This window comes from Callorhinus ursinus, unplaced genomic scaffold (assembly GCF_003265705.2).
Source record: "Callorhinus ursinus isolate GAN/ISIS: 27379988/994484 unplaced genomic scaffold, GSC_fseal_2.0 scaffold18, whole genome shotgun sequence".
NCBI classification, from domain to species: domain Eukaryota; kingdom Metazoa; phylum Chordata; class Mammalia; order Carnivora; family Otariidae; genus Callorhinus; species Callorhinus ursinus.
The window spans coordinates 27,664,779-27,684,295 of record NW_027397080.1 but is presented as its reverse complement, the minus strand read 5'-3'; the positions used below and the strand labels follow the sequence as shown (position 1 = coordinate 27,684,295).

General features: G+C 54.8%; 1 long non-coding RNA gene across 2 annotated transcripts; it reads right to left on the bottom strand.

Annotated features, from left to right (window-relative positions):
* Nucleotides 1-6,385: 6,385 nt before the first annotated feature.
* On the bottom strand, nucleotides 6,386-11,571 carry LOC141374502 (uncharacterized). Of its 2 annotated transcripts, none has more exons than XR_012381435.1 (3): nucleotides 11,474-11,571; nucleotides 8,460-8,661; nucleotides 6,386-6,664 (listed from the first exon to the last, which is right to left on the bottom strand). It is a non-coding gene; the product is annotated as an uncharacterized lncRNA (long non-coding RNA). The 2 variants fall into 2 exon arrangements; XR_012381434.1 differs by lacking the exon at nucleotides 11,474-11,571 and adding an exon at nucleotides 10,271-11,137.
* Nucleotides 11,572-19,517: the final 7,946 nt, after the last annotated feature.

The window sequence follows — 19,517 nt, the reverse complement described above, 5'->3', positions numbered from 1 at the left end:
TTTTTCAGTTCAAGAATTTCCATTTAAAATATTTCAGGGGTGCCTGGGTGGCACAGTCAGTTGAGTGTCTGACTCTTGGTTTTGGCTCAGGTCATGATGTCAGGGTCATGAGCTGGAGCCCCGGCTCTGGCTACGCACTCAGGGTGGAGTCTGCTTAAGACTATCTCTGCCCCTCCCCACTGCATGCACTCTCTCTCTAAAATAAATAAATTTTTTAAAAATAAAATAAAATATTTCATTTCTGGGCTGGATTTCCCCATTTGTGCAAGTGTTTTGATCACTTTTTCCATTAAATCCTTCAATACGTTTATATATTTTAGTCTTTGTCTGCCAGTTCCAACATAAGGATTATACTGAGTTTGGGGCTATTGACTATTCTCTTGACTATGGGTCACATTTCCTGCTTCTTTACATGTTTAGTAATTTTTAATTATATGCTAGACATTTTGAATGTTATATTGTGGAGACTCTTAATTATGATATCATACTCTGAAGAGTGGTGTTTTATTTTTTCTGGTAGGCAGTTAAATGACAGGAGGATTATCTTGATCTTGTTGAGAACTGATTTTAGACTTTGTTAATGTGAGTTTATTTCAGTTTTGCCCATAGTCCTATGGTGGAGCCCTTACATGTATGGTGTAGCCCTTCTAAACAGTAAACTTCCTGGGTTTTCAGGGGAATTCTCAGGGTATTCACTAATATTTCATCTCCCTAGATGGCCCAGAACTCCAGTATCACCTTAGCACTAAGACCTCTGAAATCTCTGTTCAGCTTTCAGCCTCCAAGCAGGTTTTCTCCTAGGCATGGTGGAGTCTTGTCCTGTACATGCATATCATAGAATTCAGCTACAGACCCAAAGGGAATCTCTATGCAACTTTTTGGGGCTCCATCTCTGCTGCCTCTTCTCTGTAATTCTCTCTTCTTTGGTAATCTGCTCCCAAAATTTTAGCTGTCTTAGCAACCTTACACTCTGAACTCTCTTTTCTCCACCCAGTGAGACTAGCTCTCTGCTTGGAATCTACTTCCCTGTGCCACAGTTTGAAAATTACTCCCAGGCAGAAAGTCAGGGTGAGTGTGGAGCTTAGCCTTGTGTGCTCTCCTTCTTTCAAGGATCATAGCTTTTCATTGACTGTGGTTCAATGCCTGATCTATAGTTATTTATGACAGGCAGATAAGTCCAATACAGCTATTCTGCTCTGGATAGAACATGAAATTTCTCCTGTTCTTCTCTGAGTCCTTTCCAATTAAGTTTTTATCCTCAAGACCCCATCCTTGGAGGCGCCTGGCTGGCTAACTTGGAAGAGCATGCAACTCTTGATCTTGGGATCATAAGTTCAAGCCCCATGTTTGGTGTAGAGGTAACTTAAAAATAAAATCTTAAAAATAAAAAAGACCTCATCCTTTTCAAGGTTATCATTGACCTCCACTTTGTCAATTCTCATCTTCGTTATAAAGTCTCATCTAACCCAAACAATCAGCAGCATTCTTCACTGTTGATCACTTTCTTATTCTTTTTTTTTTTTTAAGATCTTATTTGTGTATTTGAGAGAGAGAGCGTAATTGAGAGAGAGCACAAGCATGGGGAGGGGGAGAGGGAGAGGCAGACTCCCTGCCGAGCAAGGATTCTGATGCAGGACTTGATCCCAGGACCCCGGGATCATGACTTGAGCCGAAGGCAGACACTTAGCCAACTGAGCCACCCAGGCGTCCCATCATCATTTTCTTATTCTTAAAGCACTTTTTTTCTCCACTTGGCTTCCCAGAAACCAATTGTTTCTTGGTTTTGCTCCTACTTCACTGACAGCTCCTCTCAAGTTTTCTTTGCTGGTTCCTTCTCACCTTCTTGGCCTTCAAATGTTGGAAACCCTTGGGACTCGCTATGAAACCTCTTCCTTTCTCCATCCACACTATCCTTGATTATCTAATTGAGTCCCAAAGCTTTAAATACCATCTACATTCGCAAAATTCTTAGATCTATATCTCCAACCTAGGTCTGTGCCCTGAAATCCAGACTTGGAGCCCTAACTGCCTTTTCAACATCTCCACTTGGAAGTCTAGAAGGCATCCCAGCCTTAACATGTCTACCACAGAACTCATGATTTTTTCCTTCACAAGACTGCCTCTTCCCTTGGTTTTACCCATCTTAATAGATAATTCTATTCTACTGATTGTGTGGACCAACCATTTTGGAGCCATTCTTTTTTTTCCCCATTATTTAGAGAATACTTTATTAGTTTCTGTAATCAAACCCATGTAGATAAGACCTTACATATTTAATACAGTGTGTTACCCCTGTACAAATGGAAAAAATTTTGTTTAACATTTCTAGACCAATATGGCTGTTAATTTCTGTACAATGCCAACCCAACACGGTACAACTGGGATACTTTTTCCAGAGTTGACAGCACAGCTAAAGTTTCCAAAAATTCAAATTATTTATATATATATGTATATCTATGTGTATATATATATATTTATTTATTTATATAAAAAGACCAATAGCAGTATGTTATGCATCAATAGCAGCAACAGATTTTCCAGGTTCTGCAGTTATCTGAACAAAATTATAGAGACATCCAGCACACTCCATTAATAATAAAGGGGGGGGGGAAGGTAAAAAAAAACAAAACCCCAGAAAACAGCAAAGTTCTGTTACTGTTGTGGTACCTGGCACCATTTTTTTATTAGCTTCTCAATCATCATCTGGAAAGAAAACATTCTAGAATAACGTCATTAAAAACAGCTCTGATAAAGCACGGTCACTATTACGTATCATAAAGCAGGTACAAGATATTTTACATTCACAGAGGTATGATACAGTACTGTCCTACATCTATAATACTAGAGGATACAATTAAAAAGGCATTATTTGAGACTTGATTCTACTTTTCCAGCAGAGGGCCCAAAGGATGGTATGACACAGCTCTGGTAAAGAAATGCACCTTCTTCGATAGGATATCCTCCATAGTTTTAGAGGAGCCATTCTTAAAACCTTTTACCCACATCCAATCCATCTTAGAAATCTACCCACCTGGATTATTGTGACAGCCTCCCGAACAGCTTCCTTGCCTCCAATCCTTGTCCCCCGTATCAGCCAGGGCCACATGAGGATAGAGATGGCACACTTAGAGGATACAATTGCAGAGGTTATCAACGGGGCTTTATGTTAGTTATGGGTGGGTCAAGGGTACCAATAAGAGATAGTGAAGCATCCTGTGACCACCCCTCGGAATGGATGAGATTTACAGATTCTGGAAAGGGCCACTTGATGTAAGTCATGGCCTTTGGTAGAAAAAGTCCAACTCCTGGCACACGACAGCCCAGCAGAGAGAGAGCCAGGGGACTCTCCGATCGCCTACCACTGTCTCCCACTGGCTGAACCTAACTGGAAGCAGATGGTTGGGAGTCTATTGAAACAGTCCATGGAGATGGCCTTCCAGGGAAGAGAGGAAGATGGAGACAGGGGGAGTGGATGAAGGCAAATGGAGAATGTCCACCAAATCACATCCCCTCCCCATATATGCACATATAGTGGTCCATTCTCCATATAGAAGCCAGAGTAATGTGTTCATTCTAGCCAACCAGAGAGGGCTGCAGAGCCACAAGATGGCTGGAGCCTGGGTCTGTGAAACAGTAAATGAAGAGCTGCCTGCCCACCAGGCCTTCTTGTCTTGGTTAAGTGAGTGAGAAACAAACTTCTACTGTGTTTGAATTAAGAAACATTTGGGAGTCTATTTTTAACCCTTTAGCCCACTTAACTGATACTTCTATAGAGCAAGGACCAGAAGAGTATCATTTCCATATGGTTGTTGGGGAAATAAATGAGATATCATTGTGAGGGCAATGCTTGGTGTATTGTAAGTTCTCAAGCAATGATACCAATTATTGTTATTTAGTATTTGAAATGAATACATAATCATGCCATTAATAATTTTTTTTCACATGCCTTGTTATAGGCTTTAGGCAATTCTTCTAGAGAATAGATGAACTATGGAAGATATATATATATATATATATATATATATATAGAGAGAGAGAGAGAGAGAGAGAGTGAGAGAGAGAGAATTACAGCCTCCCCCCACCAAGAAGCTTCTGGTCCACTTGGCCTCCAGGCCTCCAGAGAACCCAGTACAAAAGAGAACTTGTTCTACCCCTCTCCTGAGCCAAGCACCCCACCCCCCGGGATCACATGGCACATGGTAGCCAGGCTCCAAAGATGCCCTTAAAGGAACATGCCTCCCAGCGTCCAGTGCCCTGGGTAAGCCCCTCCCACACCGGATCTGGGCTGAGCCATGACTCAGTTTAGGACAGGGCCTGTTCCAGGCCAATCCCTTAAGAAACCCTAACACCTTCCATTCTTGTCCTTTTGGGAGCCCTAAGGCATGATAAATAGTCTGGCTACCTTGGGGAAGAGACCCCAAGACTCCATGGAGTTGGAGAGAGAGGCCAAATCACCCAGCAAGCCAGGTGTCCCCCCAAAGGCAGTCACTGTACATGCATGAGCTATGTGGAAGCCCTTCCAGACCAGAGGAGCCCCAGATGACATCCCATGGAGCAGAAAATTCACCTCGTGGAGTCCAGTCAACCCTGAGATTCAAGAGAGATTTAAAAAAAAAAAAAAAGTGGTTGTTTTAAGCCACTGAGTTTCGGGGATTTGCTTTATTATATGGCAGCAGGTAACCAGACCGGGACCCAAGCTGGCCCACATGAGCAGCATTTCTGGCCTTGAATTTCCAGCCCCGCCCCCAATGCGCCCCCCCTCCCCCCCCCCCCCCCCAACCTGCCCCCCCCCCCCCCACCCCCGGGGAAAGTGACAGGGGTTCCCTCTGAGGGGCTGAGTTCACTCCGACTGCCCTCGCCTCAATGCCAATGCCAAGTTTCAAAATACAGGCCTGGGGCTGGAGCCCAGTGGGCTGGAGGAACTGTTCCGGGGGGTGGTGCAGAGAGGGTGGGGGAATTCTGGGCTTGCAGGAAGAGCTAGCACAGAAAACCTCCTCTCGGGCTCCTAGCTTTGGAGTCCAAGACGGGGTGGGCTTCTCAGCAAACCCCCCCTGCTGACTGTGCTGGGTCTTCTACTTGCTGTGCAACCTTGAGTGAGTTTCCTAACCTCTCCGAACCTGAGAGCCCTCATCTGTAAGAACCACCACTCCTTAGAGCTCCATGACCAGGTCCCTGCACCCATTACAGGAGACCTATTGGCAGAGCCTCCCCCGCTAGAAAGCAGGGTCCTACAAGTGAGGCCTCAGTTTACCTGGCTGTCGCCAGCATCTCCATTTTCCACAGGGAGAGACAAGCTCGGAGAGGAAAATCTGCCTGCGATCCCACAGAGAGTAGAGGCGGATCAAGGATTTCGACCCAGTGTTGTCTGGCTCCAAAGTCTATGCAGACGTTCCCAAAGCCCCAGCTTCTGGGCTGGAATTTCCCGGTAAGGCAGGGTGGGAAGCCAATGACATAGCTCCTGGGCGCTTGCAGAGGGAAAGAGCCAAAGCCTCTTTTGGAGAGCTCCCTTTGCAAATCATGAAGTGCTCAAGGTGGGGGACATCCTCACTGTCCTGGTGCCGCAGAGTGAACTTGAGGTCTGAGCCGTTCCCTGTACCTTGAGGGACGTTCCTCGTGCTCAGGGGAGTCACAGTGGTCTGGCACAGCCCCAGGGTCCCTCGGTCCAGGGTCCTCCCACCAGGACCCAAGCCTGTGCCCGGGACAGGACCTGTGCGGAGTCCCTGCGGCTTCGCCCCTAGAGCTGGGAAGTGGTGGGGACAGAGCTGGACAAATGGTTCTTTGGGTCCCAGTGAACCCTGGAAGGGGAGGAAGGGGTCTTCCTGGGCCTTCCCAGTCCTCCCTGGAGGGGAAAGAACCAGCCTCCCCTTGGAGGAGGCTTCACCTCCCCATGAACTCCTGAAGGCGGGAGGCCAGGCTCCAGCTGAGGTCAGAGAAAGCAGCAGGGCGATATTGGGGCTCTACATGGCCTTCCTTGCTCCCCGGACTCCTCTCCCGCTGTCAGATGAGGTAGAGCGGGGGCGGATGGGGCCCCGGGGGTGTGCTGAACCAGGAGAGGGTCCCCCTAAACACTGACCCAGGGGACCAGGAGGGACCCAGCCTTTCAGCCCAGAATCCCGGTGCCAGACCTTGAATCTAGCTGTGTGGAAGCTTCACAGTTGTTTCCCACCCCAAGCATTCTGCATGTGCTATTCCCTTCGTCTCAAAAAGACTTTGCCCACTGCACCTGGTTAACTCCCAGCCAGCCTTCAGAAGTCACCTGAGATGTCACTTCCTCTGGGAAGCCTTCCCTAACTGACACCCCTGGGCCCCTGGATCAGACTAAGTCACATTCCTGTGTCATGCAGCCCTCTAGCTCCATGAGCCCTTCCTTTGTAGTTCATCCCTGTTAAAGGGCACCCTCCGTTTATTTGTTAATGATGGTTATTTGGTTCATGATAACGAGCCCATGAAGTCAGGGGCCATCTCTGTTCACTTGGATGTCCCCAGCCGCCAGCAGACAGGCTGGTACACAGTAGATGCTCAGTAAATATTCACTGACAATGTGCTGTTAGCCAGTGTGTGTCTCCCCATAAACTGTGCGTTCCACTGGGGCAGGGACATATTTATTTTGTTTACCGTTATATCCCCCAAATTCAAGACTTGCACACAGAAGCCTGCAAATTTGCTGCAAAAGAAGAAAGAAAGTGAGAACAACCACCAACACAAAAATCAAGAAAACTAACCCAGTTTGGGGCAAAAGCCACCCAGAATGGGGAGATTCTGAGTCTTTTCATGTCAGAAGAATGATGCCACAGGCTTCAATGAGCCGAGTCCCTGGGGGAACCATGACATCAGGGAAAGCTGACTGAGCCTGACACAGGTCAACTAACTTACTCCAACTGGTAGACCTCCAGATTCTGGCTTCCGCTCACTTGGGTCTTGGGCAACCAAAGGAGAGGGGGGGACTCTAATGCGACCCAGGACAGCTTTGGGGAAGGAACCGATGTCAAAACCCAGAAGTTTTCCAATATTCTAAATTCTGTGGACAGAGTAAAATGTCAAGGAATATGATGTATAGGAAGAATGGCTACAATATATAAAGATCTCATTAAAATAAATAAGAAAAAAAAATCACAAGTCCAATATATGTGAACAAAGGAAAGGAAAAGATCATTTACATACAAAGAAATTGGAGTAAGGCAGTTGGCGTGCCTTGAGCGCTTATCCTGCAGTAGGCACTCATCCTGCGGTAGGCACTCATTAAGAGTTTTACATCTCGTTTAATTATCAGAGGAAGTGCCGCAAGAAAATCCAACCAACAAATGTAGAGTTTGGTGACTGTGACATGTTCCTAACTTTTTCCTACATTATCTGTGAAATGCTGTAACCCTTTTATTTGTCCCAAGAAAACCCCTGAATTCCCATCTTAATTAAATCTCACCAACCAAGCAGATTTCTGATATCATCCATTCATTGGGGTGTGAAAGACTGGAAATTGCTTCCATATTCACAACCCTGATAGCTGTGTCTATGTCTAAGATAAAATTAACTTATTTCTGGGTTGTCTGGGTTCTGCAAATAATGTAACTACTATTGCATATCCAAGCTACTCTTGAAAGACTCACTTAGGGCAGTTCTGAGAAATACTAGAAAGACAAAAATACATATTGTATTTACATGTTGTAAGCTCTTGGGGCAAAGAGCGTGTTTTGATTTGGGTACTCTGAAAGTGCTGTGTGGGCCTAAAGCTCCTATAAATACGCAAATAAAAAGAAAAAAAATTGGCTGAATTGGAAAAACAAATGATGACAATAAGGCCATGAGGAGGTGGAGGTGTTATCTCCTTTCTATGTGATGAGCTGGGGCTCAGAGATGAATTCAATGGTCAAGCTCACTTGCTCCAAATCGATACATTATAAAACGTTTCTTTACACTAACAATCTAAAAAGAGCAGATTAAGGAGGCGCTGCGAGACTATTTTATATTTATTTAGTTGGCAAAAAAAAAAAAATGTTTTTAAGGCCACACCCAGCATTGGCAAGAGTGCAGAGAAATTCATATCCTTACCCTGCTGCTGATGGAATTGCCAATTGGCATCACCCTTTTGAAAAGCAAGGGGCTGACACCCAGAATAAAAGTCATAAAACTACTTGTGTTCTTGGTTCCTGTACCCCCCCATTGGAATCCATCTCAAGAAAAATGTTTAAAAGGTGCAAACCCCCACAGCTGGTAAAATATCCATGACCACAAGTTATCAATGGCAAAAAAAAAAAGAAAAAAAAAAAAAAAACCCTGATATAACCCACACACCCATTAGGAAAGGAATTTACCAAAACTATGGGAAAGGTGCATGAAGGAAGAGTCTGAAGCCATTGAAATGATCTTTAAAGTGAGAATTCTGAAGGTTATGCACAGAAAACATCAGGGTATTAAGTAAAAATTGAGAATCATAAACATAAGTAAAAAGTCTGGGCACGTACACATTTTGTGTGTGCTGAGCTGAGTCCCAGGACCATTCGCAGGCAGGAAAATGGTACTTGCTCAGGCAATGGGTGAGTGCCCAGTTTTTTTTTCATTTTCTTCTTTCTTGACACGACACCATCTTAATAATACTAAAGAAATACTTTAGAACAATGAGCCCATGGGCGGACCATCTGCTCTGGGAAGCCCCTGGCCCAGGAACTGTGGGAAAGACAGGAAGCAGAAAGGTCAGTGTGCCCCAGGGAAATCCCACTGTTGGACAGGCCGGCATTCAGGGAGAACCTGTTTCTTTGCGGGGGGGGGGGGGGGCAGGATGCTGATGGGGGCACAATGCCCCATTCTTAAAGTTGTCAGCTCTCCTTGAAGGATCCCATAATTTTCTTCCTCCTTCCTTTCTTCCTTCCCTCACTCCTTCGACACATCTGCGTGGGGCACCTGCCCCGTGACAGATGCGGCTGTCGTGGGGCGATCAGGGAAGGCAGCCCTCACACCGCGACCTGGTTGCTGACACCACCTGAATGCCTTTTAACAGTATTTTAATTTTTACAAACAATGAGTGTATATTATTTTTATAACCAGGGAACACAGAGCTAATTTCATGTCAGGAAGTGCAAGAAAGGTGATGCTTTATGGAAGACTTCCTGGCACCAGGGTCTCTATGTAGGAGAGCCCAACTGTCATCCTTTCCACGCCTGGCCCACCTTCTCTGCCTCTGTGGCCCCGCTCTGGAATGACGGGGTGAGATAAGCGGGGCCCATCCCCAGTAGCGCCCTGTCCACCACCGCCAGGCTCCTGAGCCCCAGAAGCCCCAGGTGGGAGGGAATGACTACCTCGCTGCCGCAGAGCCCCCTCCTGGGAACGCAACCCAGGGGGACCGGGTTCCCCACATCAGTTGGCCGCAAGCCAGATACACTTGCTGACCGGGGAGACGGCTCTGGGTCCGATGGTGGAGCAGGCAGCTTCTCGGAGGCCTGCTCCCCGCCCTCCTTGCCTACAGACGGGCCCGGGCCTTCCTGCCGGCGGGGCCCAAAGCAAGCTGGTTCTCATTCCCCCCGCTGGGCCGCAGCCGCATTTCTGTGCCCAAGAGGAACACCAAGGCTCACGCCTCCCTGCCGGGCCACCCTCCACCCTCTCCGCGGGGCAGTGCCGACTCCCAGGCAGCTCTCCTCTTCCTCCAACCCCGGGATGGTCGGCACTGAGTTGCCATCTTGCAGAACCTCCACCGAGGCTCCAGAGGCCGCGGTCAGGTGCTCAGGTCCATCCAGACCACCCACCTCCATCCACAGGGCTTGTCACTGCCTAGCCCTCCGTGCTTCTAGGTGTCCCTGTCAGGGAGGCAGGCTGTTTTGAGCAGACCACAAGAGGATAAGCTCCCAGAAGAGCCAAGGGCAAATCCAAGGTTGTGGCCTTGGCCTGGCCTCTGCTGCTGCCCATCAGCCCTGTGCCCCAGGCCTGCCCCGCCCTGCACCTCACCCCACACCGCTCCCTCCTCCACAGGGACGTCTCCTCCTTACGATTCTGACCTCAGCTCCCATGGCACATCCTGCAGGCAGCCTTCGTCGACCACCGCAGCCAGTGACGGCTATTTGCCCTTGTGGCTGGTCTGTGTCCTCGTCTATCCACCCATTCACCTGCTCCCATGCCATCCATCCAGCTAACCCAGGCTCCTGAGCCCAGCTCATTCTGTGTCCCCGGGCCCAGGCCCAGTGCTCAGCATGCAGCGGGCGCTCATCCACACGTGCCCGGAGGGCCAGTGAACACCTGGCAACGTCCAGCCCCCTCCCCCTGCTGGTCTCCTGGCCTCGCGTACCTGCGCATTAGGGTCGTGCATTTCTTCCGAGCACCGTCTATGCCTCCAGGCTGGACCGGAGAATGGGACAGTGGGAGGAGACAGCCCGGTGACCGTCCTCAGGACCTCCTTCAGCTCTTCCGCAGACTGCCTTCCTGGTGATGCTCCCTGGGCTCTGCCCAACACCGGTGGCCTCCCCTGGCACACACTTTGTAGCCTGATGACCCATGAGGCTGTGTCTGTCCATGAGACCTGGCACAGACCTATTTGCGGCACCGAGCCTGGGGCAATGGCCATTGCTTGGAGGACCCCTCACGCCCGCTTCGCCATAGAGAAGGCCTCTTGCCTTGCCCCCGAAGATGGAGCTGGTCCCCGTAAGGTGTGGCTCAGGCCAGAAACAAGCCAAGAGAAGGAGGTCTGGGGTGAGGGGTCCCGCTGCAGATCCTGCCCTAAACCTCTAGGGCCATTTTCAGGAAAGAACAACTCTGGCCCCACCGTTAAGAGTCTCCGGCCCCGTCAAGGGCACGTGCCGGGTCTGCCAGAATCGCGCGACCCTCTCAGGGTGAGGGTGCCGGGTGGGGGGAGGGCAGGGCGGGGGGTGCAGGAGTTCAAATTTCAGGCTGGGCAGGCGAGACGAGAGCAGCTCCTCGCCGGGCCGATGGCCTGGGAGCCATAGGGCTCCATCCTCACCCGGTCGCCTCGGGTGGTCGTGGTGGTGGCTGGGGGAAGAGGCGGGTGACAACCCCCCTGAGAGGTGACAGCCACGGGGCGGGAGATGCTCCCACCTGAGTGGGTGTGGAGCAGGTTAGCTGGGGGAAAAAAGTTCACCGAGAGGGGAGCTGTCTGTTTCCCTTGCTTAATTTATCCACTATTTGGCTAACCTTGCTCTGAACCCAGGCCCCGAGACCCCTTCCTCTCTCCCCCGCCTCCCCACTGGGCTCCTGAGCCCCGCCACCAGACCTCCCGCCCTGTGCCGGGAGGCGGGGGCCACACCGGCCTGGAAGAGGCCTCGGCCCGCGGGCCGCCCTGGGGGAGGGGCTGGCTGCCCAGTCAGGCTCTTATTTATGACCTGAACCTTCCCATCCTTAGTAACCAAAATAAAGTCCCGTTGCTGTCCCGGTCCAGGCTCCCGAACGCCAGACGTGGGCCGAGCAGGCGATCAGAGGGCGCCCCACCCCGCCCGCCTCCGCCAGACACACAACTTACTGCTCCGGATACACTGACCTTTCCTTCGGGGGCCATCTGTCATCCTGGCCTGGGGCATGTCACCGGGCGCATGGACCAGCTGGTCGTGGAGAAGGGGCTGGCCTCCTTCCCTGGCCTCCGGTCTGTCTTGGCCTCTCTGGGGGCTGGGGGCACGGACCCCACCTCATCTGAGCCTGCTTTATTCCTGACATGTGCAGAGGGTCAGTGGGTCGGGAGGGATGGGGGGGACCGGAGAGGACAGCCATAGCTGTGACAGCCGCCCCTGGCACTTACCACGTGCCATCTCCGGGACCCACCCGGTGGCCCTGGTCCTGGCTGGGCAGAGCCACGCTCCCCGGCCGCCGAGCCAACCCAACAGGCCCGCGCCGGGAGCCAGCGTGCTCCCTCTCACGTTCTCGCCTTTCATTCATTGAATCTCTTTCTCAGAACTATGAAAGTGCCCCGTGTGGCAGCCACCAGTGACAACAGAAGATGCATAAAGCGTGAACTGTCCCATCCCACCCTCCCCCACATCTCAGGCGCCCTTCCTCCGCTCGTTCCGTGTGTACACGTGCGCACAGACTGCGGGGGTGGCGGGGAGATGCAGGGGTGCGTGAGTCCGCCCGCGGGTGCCGCCAGCGGCCGGGGACCCCCTCGTTTGTGCAATCACAGGACTCCACGGCCCCGTCACTGGGCGGCTGTTGGCTGTCTGGCATTGGGGCAGCCCCCAGGCCCCACGATGCCACCACCAGCGAGCTCACCCATCCGTCACATCTGCCCCTTTCTGCTGGGGGCCACCCCCCCATCGGGATTACCCAACTGCTCCCCACAATCAGTTCCCTGCATCCAGAAAGACCTTTCTAAAAGCCTGATCATTCACTGCCCTTGGGAGAAGGGCCCAGATCCTTACCAGGGCCCAGCAGACCCTCTCTGATTTGGCCTCCCTGCTTCTCCAGAGCTGGTGTACCCCTCCCCGCCCCCACAGGCTGCTCCAATTCTTCTTTCCCTGCTTCAGACACTCCTCTAGGCGGGCCTGCACTCTCGGCTCCTCCAGAGGGAACAGGCCCGGGCCTCAGCTTACACGTCCCCTCTCTGGAAGGCCAGCCACCTCCACCCCCATCAACATGGCACATCTAAGGCCGGATCACACGGTCGCGGGAGAGACCGGCTGCAAGCTCAGGGGGGGCAAGCCCTGCCTGTGAAGTTCATGGCCCCCACCGCTCCCCACCACCCGCCCCCAGCCCCAGCGCCTGACCCATGATGGGCCTTTCAGAACTCTTGGTGGAAGCTGAGTGGCACGGATGGTCGGGGGCAAACCATGTGCCATTCTCACATTTCCTGAATCCCTGCATCCCGGGACCACTGTCCCCTGGCTTTCAGAGGCCACAACTGGCCCCAGATGTCCTCTAGCTCCAGCCTTCCAAACGCCATTTGCTCTCGGCCCGCCGCTGGGGAATGGCCGCGCAGGGAGGGGCAGACAGTGGGGTAGCAGCAAGCCCGGGGGATTTCCCTGTCCCCCTCAGGGCAGCCCCACGAAGGACTGCCAGATAGGACTGGTCAGCTGCCAAGCATGCCAGGGCCAACTGCCCACCGGGGTGCCTGCTGACTGCCAGCCAGGAGGGGCCAGGGGGCAGCAGGGGGCCGCCAACCGCCTGTCACCACACCGGCCAACTGTCAGTCAGGAGAGGCCCAAGTCCCGCTCTGGGAACTCAGGACGGCCCATCGGGCACGGCCCAGGGGCAAGTCAGGGAGTCCGCCAGGGCTCATTCTGCCCATCGCTGCTTTCGCTACCCAGCATCCTTTCACCTTTCTCCTGTCCAAGGCAGCCCACTGGACTTCTGGGGACCCACCCCCCCATTCCACCTCTCAGTCCAGGCGTTCCCATGGGCTCGATTCCCCTCCAGGCTGCAAGGACAGACCGCACGGCTCAGGTCTGGCCAATCAGAGCATTGCATTCCTCTGGCTTCTGTGATTGGATCACACTGGACACGTGACTCAAATCAAGCCAATCATAGCCATTCAGAACTCACTCGGACTGACTAGGAAAATCCAGTCGTCTCGCTTTTTTTCTGCTGCCCTTGAACCAGGGAGGGTGTGAGGCTGGAGCTGAGCAGCTATCTTGCCCTCAACAGAACAAGATGTCTGAGAGTGAGGCCAGCCCAGAGGATGTGAACTGAAGGACAGAGAAAGAGAAACTGGGTCCTGAACCAGGCCCGGGAAACATTGCTAAAACTCCTGGATCCAGCCATACCTGAGATCACTTCTCATTGGGATTTCCAATTATGTGAACTGATAAATCCCCCGCCTTTGGCCTCAGCAAGAATCATTGTGGATGGGACCGGTAGTCACTCAGGGAGTCTGCCCGTGTCCCATGCAGGGCCGTCTGCTGGGCAGGGTACCCACTCTTGTCTGATGCCCAGGGTGGCTCCCAGGGAACTCCTGACTTAAAGCCAGAGGTACACAGCTTCCATATGTGCTTTCCCTGCTCCTGGCTGCTGAGGCGCGTGATCGTGACTCCCCCGATCAGATCCTCCCTCAGCCTTTGACTCAAATAAGTGATGGAGAAGTGGGTGGTGGGGATTCTCTTCGGTGGCAGCCAGAGCCAGGAGTGTACAGATGAGGAGACAGGCTCCGGGAGGTTAAGGGACCTGCCACATAGAGCGGGGACTCAGATTTGGCTGGCTCCAAAGTGCAGCCTCTTCCCCTCTCTGTGTGCACCCCGGCTCCTGGCTAGGTCAGGTCCCCAGGCTGGCAGCAGGCCCTCAGCCAGTGGGGGCCCCGAGAAGACGTTGGCCAGGCCAGAACCCTCCTGTTCCCCCGCCCCCCCGCCGCCCCGGTAAGAAGCCCACTGCCATGGGGCATCCATCGTGGCGTTTTGGGACAGTTTGCGTCGCTCTGTGAACACGCCAGGGCTACCCACAGCTCGCCCCAGGCGGGGCTGTGCGCACGGTCCCCAGTGTGACCTCCCCAAGCAGGATCCAGTTACATCGCAGCCAGCAGCTGAGGAACAAACGCAGCTTGTGTCTTCCTCCAAGTGCTTATTTCCTTTGTCTTGTGAACATTGAAAAATGAAAGGAATGATAAGGATTTGGGGGCGGGAGAGGGGGGGAGAAGCCCGGAAAATTCTGCAATGTTGGCGGAACTCGCCAGGAGGGCGGCGTGAGGGAGTTTTCAACCGAGTCCAAAGACAGAGAAACTCAAGTGTGCTGCCGGCGGGGGGAGGCCGGAGGGGCCTGAAGCCTCCTGGGTTCCGGGCTCCCGCCTGGGGGTCGAGGCGCACCCTGGGGTGGGCACTTCCTGTCCGTCCTCCTCTGGAGCTGGCCTCTCCTCGGCCAGGCCACCGAGCCTCCCTGGGCCTCCGCCTCTCTGCCAGCAGGTGCCCCAGGTGCCAGGAGGCTCCCATTACTCCAGCTGGTGATGGGAGAGAAAGGGGGGTAATGTGTGTGCTCAACCGGGGGCCAGTGAGCCCCTTGAGGGACACGTGGGGAATGGCTTGGTTGTCACAACCAGGAGGGTAAGGCGCTCCTGGCATCTAGTGAGTAGAGACCAGGGATGCTGCCAAACATCCTACGGTGCCCAGGACCGTCCCCACGGAGAACTGTCCCCATCTAAATGTCCGTAGTGCCTCGGGGAGACACTGGCGTGGCGCCCCGAACACTTCATGGTAACTGTTGGTTTTAGGATTCAGGGGCCCATCTGGAGTGTAAGGGGAGGTGGTGGGGGAACGGGGCGTGCTGTGAAGAGGGAGCCCACCGTGGTGCTGCCTCTGGCAAAGGCTCCGTCCGATGGGCTGTGTCGGCGCCTTGCGCTCCTCCATGGACCTGCCCTGCTGCTCACGGGGCGTCCGCTCTCCAGGGGAAGGGAGCCAGACGGCCCCGGGGGGCAAGGAGAGAGAATGGCCCAGAGTACCCTCCCAGAGCGCGGACTGGGTGAACAGACCACGGTGGACACACACACTGGACGGTTATTCGGCCGTGCAAAGGCCCGGTTTCGCCTGAACACGTTTGCTGAGGGAAAGAAGCCGGACACGAGAGAGCACATCCTTCATGCATGTTCCCAAAGATGTCTGCGCTGGTGGTTGCACAGCCCTGTGACTACACCAAGCGCCACCGCATTGCACACTTGGAGCGCGTGAACTGTGCGGCACGTGGATTCTGTCTCAACACAGCCTAGCACACGGAACCTTCATCAAGCCTTGAGCCCACCTCCTGTCCGGTGAGACGGGCGCTGAGGGAAGGAAGGGAGAGGCTGAGGCGGGGCAGCCCAGGCCTCCGGGGTCAGGTGCACACCTCCCCGAGGTCCCCTTCCGGGCCGGCTGGTGCGCGCTGGAGAGGGGCTATGCAGGCACGCCCAGGTGACCTTAGTGACCTGGTGTCTAGGCTTCGGGGCCCTGCAGAAATATTCCCGCCCAGCTGCTTCCATCCAGGGAAGTCGGTGACCCCCGGGTTATACAACTAAGCGCTGGCCGGCCAGGCCGCCCTGCCCGGGCTAGTTTGGGGTGGCGGCCCTGCCTCCAAGGCCTGCCGTCCGCCTGAGGGGACCCACGTGTTGAGAGCAGCTCCCCAGCAGGGCCGTGGCCATCGTGCCCCTCCCGACGATGCCTGCCTGGGGGACTTCTGTGCTTATTTTCTTCCCGAGCCACCGAGAGACTTGGGCGCAAAGGACCTGCCCCGAGCCAACCATGGTGGGAGAGGCCAGAGAAGTGTCCTGCCCGCCCCCCGCCCCCCGCCCCCCGCCGTGTGCTGGAAGACAATAGTCCTCCCCCATCCCCCATGAAGCACCTCCCCGTCGGGCCTCTTTGCTCTGCCCTCCCCAGGGCTCTCCTCCACCTCCTGCACCTACTACCCGTGCTGAGCTCCAGCTTCGTTCCACCCCAGCCTGCTGTCACAGGGCCGGCCAGGCCGGGCCAAGATGGTGACACCAGGGGCCCTAAGGGGCACTTGGGTCCTGGCTGGGAACTGTGGGAGCCGCCAGCATCACATCATGCCCTTGAGTTTCCAGAGCCTTTGCACTGGACACTCATCCCTGCCCAGGAGGCCAGAGGGCAGGAACATCTCATCCTTTCTACAGGAGAGGAGGGGTGGGCTCACATGCAGAAGACGGACGAGCCAGTGCAACTCCAGAGTCTGGAGTCCTCTGGGGCCTCCTACCTCTTGGGGAGCCTCTGGGCCTTGGTGGGCTGGGAGGAGCTGGGTGCTTGGGGGTCTGCTGGGCTCCTGGACGCTGAGGGCCTCAGGGGGGCCGTGAGAGGGGAGAGGGGACAGCAGGCCCACCCAGGCTCCGCGCCACAGCGTGCAGCCCACAGCTCATGAGGAGAAGCGTGTTAACGGATGTTGGTACATTGGACCCCAGGATGACAGCCCTCTGGAAGGGGAACGGAGTAGCTGGGGTGCCCACGGGCAGCTCCAAGCCTTCCTGCTGTGCCGAGGGACACGGTCGTCACCCCCCTGCTTTGCCTGAAGTGAGGGGTGTGTCTATACCGACGTTCTCTTCACAAACATAGACCTCTGGGCCCCTATGAATGATCCCCCCCTTTACAAGGCCCTTCCTGAAAATCCAAGAAGCCCCCTCCGAGGGAGAAGTCCCGAGGCACTGTGGTGGGAGGGAGAGCCCCCACAGCGGTCCTTCCCTGACCCCCGGCCCCCATCCACCAACCTGCAATTGTTTTTTCCCTCTGCGCCGCTCAGCACCCAGACAGCAGGATTCATCTGTCTGTGACCTGGCTCCTTTTTGGGTCCCCCATCAGACTGGGACACAGTCTGGGACACACGCCCCGGGGGCGTGGGCTGTCTGCCCCGTCAGAGGGGCTCTTGTGGGGGAACGCAGGGCAGGGCTGAGCCCTGTCGTCACCCTGGTCCCTCCTGGCCGTCGGTTTGGCCCGAGAAGAAGAGACTCCACTTCTCAAAGCGTTCTGGCCCCGGGAGCGGGGCTGCGGCCACGGGATTCAACTCTTGGCCATTTGCCAGGCCAGATAGCCTGGTGCCTGGAACCCTGCCAGGATGGGCTCTGGTCTGGCGCCTCCCTGGGTTTAGTGCCCACCTCCGATCTGGTTCTCTTTGGAGGAACCGATGGCATGGCAACTGGGGTCATTTCCCAGGGCCCAAGCCTTCTCTGCAGGGTCGGCATGCCCTGTCCGGCCCCTCGGGGCGTCAGGGAGCCAGAGTTCAGGGTTTGTCACTCTCTTTCCCTTGGCTAAGCCCGGGGACAGAATTAGCCCTCCTCCCTCACTCGCAAGGCTTTCCAAGCACCCAGACCATCCCGGGGAGGGACCAGGCTAGGGCCGCCTGGGAATCTGCCCAAGGCTTTTTCCCTGGTTCCTCTGGGAAGAGATCCCCAGAAAGACTGAGAGTGTCCCAGCGGAGAGGGAGGGGACAGGGTAGGACCAGGCTGTGCCTGGCTGTCAGGAGAAAGCCCTGGGGCTCTGGAAAGATGTGAGGGTATGCCTTTAGCAGCTTTCTCCCCCCCGCCCCCACTTTGGTGACACGTATCCTCAAGCACCAAAACACAGGTGACGAGTCACTTGCTGCAGTGCGGGTGCTTGCAGGCCAGGGAGAGCCACGTTCGAATGCTGCCTCCGGAGTGAAAGCCCTCGGAACCTGGGCAGGCAGTCTCCTTGCTCTGGGCCTCTTTGCTCACCTACGAGACCATCTTTCTGGCACCATGCCCGCAAATGGCTCAGTGCTTCTTTGGGGCTCCGCTCGGGACCTGGTGTGTGCGGAGGGGGGGGCCACCACATCCCAGAACAGCATCTGTCTGCTACCCTCCATCCTCCGCCGACATTTCGATTTTTCCTCACGTTCTCCGGGACAGCTTCCGCCGCGTGGCCGATTGCGTTATAGTTCAGAGCGATCGACCACGCTTCCACGGAGTGCATGTCCCGCGGCAGCCACGGCAGGCTTGACCACATGACCTGCGCTGGCCCGTGAAATGTGAGCTGAAGTGACGCGCGCTGTTTCCGGGCAGAAACCTTCGGATCCCGGGCTGGGCGGCCGGGTGGCCGGGTGTGTCTACCTCTGCCCCCAGACGGCGGCCCAGATGGAGGCTGCTCGCTCAGCCAGGCTCCCAGCGTGAAGAGGACACGGAGCAGAGCTACTGCCACCCTTGGCGGACAGGGGGCAATTCTAAGACAAGCCTCATTGTCGGCAGTCAGGGAGACCTGGGGTCACTCCCTGGCTGACACAGCTCGTGGCTGTTGGAAGGGGTTCCCCGGAGCTGCTGCTAGGTGCGGTGGGGAGTTAACGGTTAAGATGTGATGCCCTCGACTTGGTGGCCGCTTGGCAGGTACTCCACAAACAGTGGATGTAACCACGACTTGGCATTTCTGCACGCAGACCTGACTGACGAGCGTCCGGACTTGGAGATTAATCTTCCGATAACGTGAATGGTGTATAAGGGCCGCCATATGCAGAGCCCAGGGAAGCTCCTACCTTGAACTTGTGACCTTCTCCTTCACCCCTGGGGGAGCTGCTGCGCATCCCACCCACCTGCAAGAGCCTTGTAGGCAGAGGCCACCATCCACCTGTCCCCCTGCCCGAGGTCAGGTTGATGAGCTCGCTGCAGAGGAGAGAACACATACCACAGGAACCATGGGGCATCTCTCCCCACGTCTCCTGGGCCGTAATCCTCCTCGGTGACTGAGCCCGGGTCCACTGTGCCATTCTAGACCTCCCCGTTGCTTTCTATTTCACTTCTAGCCCCTGCCGTCAAATCTGGCTCAGGGGCCTGTAGCAGCCCCTTAGCAGGGGACCTCTGGTGCTGGTGGTCTTCAGAGTTTTGGCTCCTCGGCGACATTGCCTCTCAATACCCAGTCATGCTCAGTAGACTGGCCCGCCGCTCAGTGGGTGCTCACTAAGGACTGGTTCCGCTCTCCCGGGCTGGTCGCTTTGCGGCTGGTGGGGCTGTGGCAGGGCAGAGGGCAGTTCTCTGCAGACTAGTGCATTCCGGTTGTGGGTGGCGAGGCCAAGTGCCCCCAACCCATGGCTGTTGGGAGGGGCCTGGCAAAGGCGGCAAGGAACCACATACCCCAGGCACGGGCCCCAATTTCTCTTGCCATCTCTGCCCTCTTCTTGCCCGCTCCACTCCT